This window comes from Chrysochloris asiatica, unplaced genomic scaffold (assembly GCF_000296735.1).
Source record: "Chrysochloris asiatica unplaced genomic scaffold, ChrAsi1.0 scaffold00247, whole genome shotgun sequence".
Lineage (NCBI taxonomy): Eukaryota > Metazoa > Chordata > Mammalia > Afrosoricida > Chrysochloridae > Chrysochloris > Chrysochloris asiatica.
In genome coordinates this window covers 3167180-3175083 of record NW_006408765.1, presented here as the reverse complement: position 1 = coordinate 3175083, position 7904 = coordinate 3167180, and the positions used below count along the sequence as shown (strand labels likewise).

General features: G+C 38.5%; 1 pseudogene; it reads right to left on the bottom strand.

The window, feature by feature from the left end:
* Positions 1-7256, bottom strand: part of LOC102819332 — a 198452-nt pseudogene extending 191196 nt beyond the window's left edge.
* Positions 7257-7904: the final 648 nt, after the last annotated feature.

The following is a 7904-nucleotide window of genomic DNA, read 5'->3' as shown; positions in this document are numbered from 1 at the left end:
GAGGATTTTTGTTTTCTTGACATTGAGATGCAATCCACACCGAAGGCTGTGTTCTTTGATCTTCATCAGTGAATGTTTCAAGTCCTCTTCATTTTCAGCAAGCAAGGTTGTATCATCTGCATATTGCAGGTTGTTAATGAGTCTTCCTCCAATCCTAACGCCATGTTTTTCTTCATAGAACCCAGTTTCTCGAATTATTTGCTCAGCCTACAGGTTGAATAAGTATGGTGAAAGAACACAACCTTGTCGCACATCTTTCCCAATTTTAAATCATTCACTGTTCTGCATTAGAGCCCTTAAATTTGTGCTTATTTTTTCATTGATGACCTTTATAATTGCAGGATTCACATTGTATAGCTCTTTCTTAAAAAGTAATATCACTTCTTGATAGTTCTCCAATCACAATGAAGAGGAAGATAAATTAAATAGAGAATAAATTTTTTCTCCAATTAAAATTAAGAATTATTAATGAACAAATGAAAAATATAAGTTATCAATAATGAATTAAATTAAGAAGGCTGCCACTTACTTATTTTTATACTTCTTTTTCTTTTAATTTATCTTGTATCCAAAACTCAAAAAAAAAGCCTATTTTAGTAGCTAGGAATATAATTTAATTGGTTTGCAAAGAGTACTAGCTCAGAAGTCAAGAAAACTACATAAAATGCCTTACATTACTTGTTGTTAAGTGCCATTGAGTCATTCCCAACCCATATCAACACTTTATAGGGTTTCCAAGGAGCAGCTGATGAGCTTGAACTGCTGACCTTGCACTTCAAACAACTTTGTTGTCTAGCGTATTAACCCACAGCGCTACACCAGGACTAGTTCTTCATTAAACTGATGCTTAACCTCTCTGGATCTCAATTTCTTTATCATAATGAGGGAGTTGGACTAAATTAAAGGTAAAGTCTCTTCAAATTGCAACTTTTTAATTGAAGATTTCAATATATACACCTAAGTTTTTGTTTTGTTTTTAGCAATTTCTTGAATTTAGGGAGTGAAATATGAAGATGTCTAGTCCCATAAGTACTTAAGAAATTGTAGACACTTTCAAAGAAAAAAGTCTAAAACAAACAAAAGTTCATGTAACTAAAAGACCAAGACGTTGTTGTTAAATGCCATTGAATCAGTTCTGACTCATAGTGACCCTATATAGGGTTTCCAAGGAGCAGCTGGTGGGATTGAACTGGCAATCTTTCTGATCCTACAGCACCACACCAGGAGTTCAAGAAACCAAGATAAATATGTTTATTTTTATGAGGGCAATTATATATGAATCTAGGTGTATCAGCAGTCAAAAGCTCAAAGGACATATTGCATTAGGCAAATCTGCTGCACAAGACCTTTTGAAAGTGTTGAAGAACAAAGACATCATCTTGAGGACTAAGGTGTGCCTAACCCAAGCCATGGTATTTTCAGTAACCTCATATGCATGCAAAAACTGGACAATGAATAAGGAAAATCATAGAATTGATGCTTTTTGAGTTATGGTGTTGGAGGAGAATATTGAAAGTGTCATGGGTTGCCAAAAGAACCAACAGATCTGTGTTGGAAGAAGTGCAGCCAGATTGCTCCTTGGGGCCAGGATGACCAAACTTCGTCTCTCATACTTTGGGCATATTGTCAGGAGGGACCAGTTGGTGGAGAAGGATATCATGTTTGGTAAGGTGGAGGGTCAGAGAAAAAGAGGAAGACCCCCAGTGAGGTGGATTGGCAAAGTGGCAGCATCAATGGGCTCCAGGGTTGGCCCAGGATTGGGCAGTGTTTGGTTCTGCTGTACATAAGGTTGCTATGAGTTGGTACTGACTCGATGGCACCTAACAACAACAACAACAACATAGGTGTATATTTGACTTATATGCAAGGAACAGTTTGCATTTACATATCATACAATAAAGCATTTTTGTTAGAAATTAGGTTTACAATGAAAATAATCTGAAGCATAGTAACAATTTGCTTCACAAGTTAGATGCTTCACTGTTTCCAAAACCAAATATCTTGAATGTTGCTTTTAGATGGAATATTGTAGAGAAATAATATAAAACTGGAGACCACAAGATTGGTGGTTTGAGCACACCAGACACTTTGCAGGAGAAAGATGCGACTGTCCCAAAAAGATATGGTGGTAACTATGAGCCATGAAGTCAGTCCTATATAGATCTATACATAGTGACCCTGTATAGAGTGTTTGAGGTTCTAAAATCTATACATAGTGACGCTGTATAGAATATCAGCTATAAATATTTGTGGCAGCGGAAAGCCTCATTTTTCTCCCATGAACCAGTTGATAGATTCAAACTGCTAACTTTGCTTTTTGCAAATCAACTGTAACACATACATTACCAGGGCACCTTCCAAAAACATACAGTCTCAGAAACCCTATGCAGGATTGCTAGGAGTTGGAACCAGCTCAATGACATTGAACCACAACAGTAGTAAAATATGAGGGAACTTCAAAGAGTTTATGGAATGATTCCATTGCCTTTAAATTCCATTTTCTATGAACTTTTTGAATCCCCTTCATACATACTACCTAAAACCCACTGTCATCAAATGGATTCTGAAACATGGGCTCCCTATAGGAAAGAGTAAAATTGTTACCTAAGATTTCTACAACTGTAAATCTTACAGAGCAGAGAACCTCATCTTTCTCTAATGGAGTGGTTGGTGGAACTGATCCATAGTGTTGTGATTAGCAGTGCAACATTTAACCCACTGCTGGACCAGGGCTCCTATCATATATACTGTGATAGTTACGGTTTTGTGTCAACTTGACTAGGTCAGGTTCCCAGTGGTTTATCAGTTGAGATGTGGTTATCCCCATGGTGATGAAATCTAATACCAGCAGAGTTAACTCGATGATAATTAGCTATGAGTAGTCAATCAATTGAAAGGCTGTTTCTCGTGCCTATTATTGCAAAATAGACATACATGTGTGATGGAAATGAATATTGCAAATTATGATTACCTGGAGCTTGTAACCCTGGCTTCAACCTATACTTGATTGGATTTGCTAAAAGGGGAGTTAGTTTGCCCAGAACCTTCGGAATTGGGACATTTGCATTTAAAGACATGCAGAACAACCCAGAATTGGTAAGACAATGTTTCATGCAGAAAATAAGCAGACTGTTTGGTTGTTTGAGTTACAAGCAAGTTGTTTGCCTTGAAGTCATCTGGGTCAGAAAAGTCTGCAACCATCAGAGAAAATCCACTTTAAGACTGGAAGTTAAAGTGAACTGGTGAGCAGTAGCTAGTATGCTTACTGGTGACCACCTGGATCTATTTGTTCAGTGGAAGTGGGGGAAATGAAGCAATGAAGACACAGGCTGAGTTTGTTCTTATTCTATTGGTACCTGTTGAACTTGAGAAGAAAGAGAAAAGGAAGGGCTGACTGGTCTGAAATTTAAGAAGTTATGTGAACTCCTGAGTCCATGGACACTAACCTAGCACTGGGGAGCCAATGCTGATAATGAAGGGACTAGCTGGTCTGAAGTGCTGGGAGGTGTCTGTGAACTCCCAAACTCACTGTTAGAATCCATTTGACATAGCTTGAATGGCGAGGGTTAGGCTGACCAGAACCCAACCAGATGAAGATAAAGATGTTTGAAACTGTGATCAAGTGTAAACTGCTGTTTGATGGAGTCGACTTTTGCTTATGGATACAGCTGCTCAAAATTCCAATTGGAGTGGAAGATTCTTTAGATCAAGGAACATGCTTGTCTCTTCAATGTACTTGGTTGATAGAAATGGGCAATGGCATTGGCCATCAAAAACTGGGGGCTATAAAGGTATTAAGTGTTTTTGACTTACACACTTTCATGGGTGTTCTTAGTATGAGGCAGGTAAGGTAGAATCCCCACTGAATAGTTTTCCTCTTTTCCAGATAGGTCTGGTGAAAGGGAATGGTGGATGATGCTGTTAGAATTTTATGTTTCAATTGTAAGTCATTTTTAGCAGGATTAATTATGATCATCAAAACTGTAATTGTAGAAGATGTGTAACTAAAATGGGGTGGGTAGGTAATCTTTTATTTTAGGAACAGATGATCCCAGGACCACCAAGAAGGAAGTGCAGGAGAGGAGTATGAGGTCCCCAGCTAGAAGAGCAATAATAGCAGAGACAGCTGCACAGAAAGACAGAGCAGATAGGAGCTCTAGACCCACGAACTGAGTTATGTGTGTTCCTAGAGGAAGGAGGCTGGCTTACAGAATGTGCCCTTTGGATATTAAAATGAGTATATATTCTTTTGTTTTGATGTTGTCTGCATCACATATTTTTGCTTTGCTTATTTGTGAAATAAAAGATGTAAATGGGGCCAGTGCATTTTCAGTTATACATGTTTTAATTATATCATGTTAGATGCAAGTATGACTTTATAATATTCTTTATTTAGAGATTATGCATATAGGTTGATTCCAGGTGTCAAGCTGACAAAGGGTGAACTATGACAGTTATGGTTTTGTGTCAACTTGACCACACCAGGATTCCCAGTGGGTTGGCAGTTCAGATGTAGTTACTCCCATGGTGATTTTCATGGGGATGTAGGCCGAGTTAACTCTATGATGACTCGCTATGAGCAGTCAATCAATTGAAAGGATGCTTCCTTGGAGATGTGGCCTGCTCCTAATATAATGGGCATGTAGTAAAGATTTGCTCTTTTTCACTGGAGACCTAGAACTCTACAACTGTAAGCCATTTCCTTGATATAAATTTCTCTTTATATTTATACATATGTAAGTTTCACTGGTTTTGTTTCTTTAGAAAACCCAGCCTAAGTTATATACTGAAACCAAAACCTACTGCCATGAAGTCAAACTTGACTCATAGCAACTCATACTAGTGCTGAAAGTAAAAGTCAACCAGAAAATACAGTATAGAGCCAGTGGTTCTATTTTGCAATTAGTTAATGTAATACGATTTAATTTATTGTTCAAATAATTAAAGTGCATAACCTTTAAATGCTACAAACTATTTAAAAGTTCAGGAACCATGTGTCACAAAATTGATAATATTTTCTTATCCTCTTTTATATTTTTTCAAATATTTAATAACAGTTTTCAAATTTGTTTGACACAGAATGAAAATTTAAAGTTACATTTTTCTGCATTGGGCCCTCAACAATCAATTGCATTTCCTTGAATGGTACATTAGATAAGTTTAGGCAGCACAGTGAAATCTTATATGAGAAGTACACTCTGCATTAAAACTGTTAAGGGTGCATTTATAATGAATGTAATTCAGGACATTCATCTTTCTTATGTGGTTTTTATATGCCCATAGTAGCAGTTGTCAGCCTCTGTAAAACACAGACATACACAGAAATCATCTTCTTGATAAAATGAGAGGACTGCAGCAAGACTTCTGCTCTAGCTTATTTTAGTGTTGGAATGGAACCTAAGGAGAGAAAGAAAAAAATTATATAAGATGAAATTTATTTTCATCTTGCTGGTTCTGATATAATGACAGTTGTAGTACTGGAGTATATGCATATTTTGCACTTGTAATATGTAATATGCCGCTTGGCTTTCTATCTTTTGGAATTTTATGTTGGTAATTTCTAGAAAATTGATTACCTGGAGTGAAGTTACATTTGTCAATTGAATTTTCCTATGAGATATTTTAGATGAAATTTTTGGTATCCTGGTTACTTCAGGAATAAACATTGTGCTATTTATCATATATTTTATCATTACAATTTGGGCTTCTAGCAGACATTGATGACAATATGAGAAAAAAAATTAATACTTTACCTGTAAAACACATAATTCATAATTGATTTTTCTTAAAACAAGTCACCTTCTTTAATTTTCCACATGCAAAATAAACCACTTACACTTGTAAACCAAATCTATACAATTTGCAATTTATTAGTAATCACATTGAGGGACATATAATAAAAAGGTCATTATGAGTCAGAACCAAGTGGATGACAGACACTTAACAACAACAACAACCATAGAAAAATAAAGATTTGATTGGCTTCCTACTTCTACACCAAACCAATCTTCACATAATGGGCATCTACAGGCTGGGGGTGCTATAGACTCATGGAAAACTAAAGAACTTTATGAATGTTGAGGTATTGCCACAACATGCAAATGGCTATTCTGAACATGACTACTTGGTATCTTGCACAAGAATTTAAATTTAAATGCTTGTAGTAAACGGCTTCTATAGTTTTAAATTAACTGGCAAAATGTTAAAAATATGCATTTTTATTTCTGGAGCTGAGAGAACATTTTAGAACATGGGCACGGAATACTAAACACATAGAAATGGAGTTACTATAAACTATGCTGCTTCTTTTAAGAGAGGAAAGCGAGTTAACAGGAAATAAAGGAGACATTTAAATACTACTCTAGCAGGGATTATCTTTACCGGTGTTTGGGCTTTGAATGTAGGAAATGAAAGAAGGTCCTTAAAGGGGAACTGTCTCCGAAAAACCTTCTTCAAATTCACCCTTCATATGCAACTACTTTTCTAGCAAGGAAAGAAAATTTCCACTGACCCAGCTCGTGATTTACATACAGAGAGCAAATAAATGAATGGCGTGGGGGAAGGGAAGCAAGAAGCAATGTTTCCTTTTCAACCACAGAAAATAAGATTACTTACCAAGAACATTTTTATCCAGAGCAAATGTTTTTTTTTTTTTTCTTCTTTTCTTTCCCTCCGTATCTTTCGGCGCCTCAGTTTCCGCAAGAAATCAATTTCCACTCTACCTCCCTCTCCTATTTCTAAAAAAAGAAAGAGAGATGGGTAATTCTTAAGCTTCGGTGGCCAGAGGAAGATAGAGCAGAGGGCAAAAGACTCCCACAGCGCTCTTTATCCCGATCCTTGCTCTGAGAGTGAACCTATAGAAAGATAGCAAGGGATCTTCTCAAAAGACAGTAGTCGGGTTCTGGCATGGGGGTAGGGGTGGAATCCACCTCACAACCAAAATATAAATCATCTACCAACAGAATTACCGAGTCTCTCAGTCACATAAGCAATTCCTGGGGGGAAGTAAGATTCAAAAAGGAAAGGGAACTTCCTTAAATGAGTGAAGGGGGGGGGGGTTGGGGAGGGGCTGAGATCGAGATTGGGATTGAGATTTAGGGGTGCAGAGGTCGTAGGGTCCTGGAGACGAAAAAGGATAAAAAGAATAAAGCTAATCTTACCGGATCGATCAGGAGATCGTTTGTGTAGTATATCGGGTACGAAAATGGCAAGATAATGCATTTTGCAGCAAAGATGTTTCTAGCACACTCTCCCATGGTAACTGTGCAGGAAACCTAGGGGACGGGGTAGCCTCACAGCCTGCCACCGGCGCCCCCAAAGTCGGTCCCCAGAACGTTCAAAGCTCTTGCAAGACATTTGAGCGGAGGTTATGAATTAAAGTCGGTAGCCTTGAATCGCTGGCAATTGGATTCTTGGAGGAAGCTGGAGCAGGGAAAGCTACTGCCGCCGCCACTGCCTCTTCTAACCACGGGTCCCGGCACCCCTGCCCTGGCTTCCCAGTCACAACGACCCCGAAAGCACCCTGCAACTGGCTTGGCCTCCTCTCCCATCTTCAGCCCATTGACGTCCCCTACCCCCACCCCAACGGAAATCGCTGATGATTTGGTCATCCTAATGTGACCCATCACAGTGGTTTATTGGGGGGCGGGGGGGGGGGTCAGCGGGAGTTGGTTCTGTTGGGTTTTCTTAAGCCTCCCTCAGTTGCCGCGGGTGAGAGGGTTCAAGGGAAACCCTAGGGAAATGCACTGACGGAATACTGCTAATCCTAATAATAATTTTCTCGAAGCAGGTAACTCTTACAGGACTGAGAGTAGGAAGATCAGAGCAGGATTTCTGAAGCAGTCCCCTCTTGAATTTTCATTGGATCCTCCCCCATCAGCCTAAATCATTCTTGCTGCTCTATC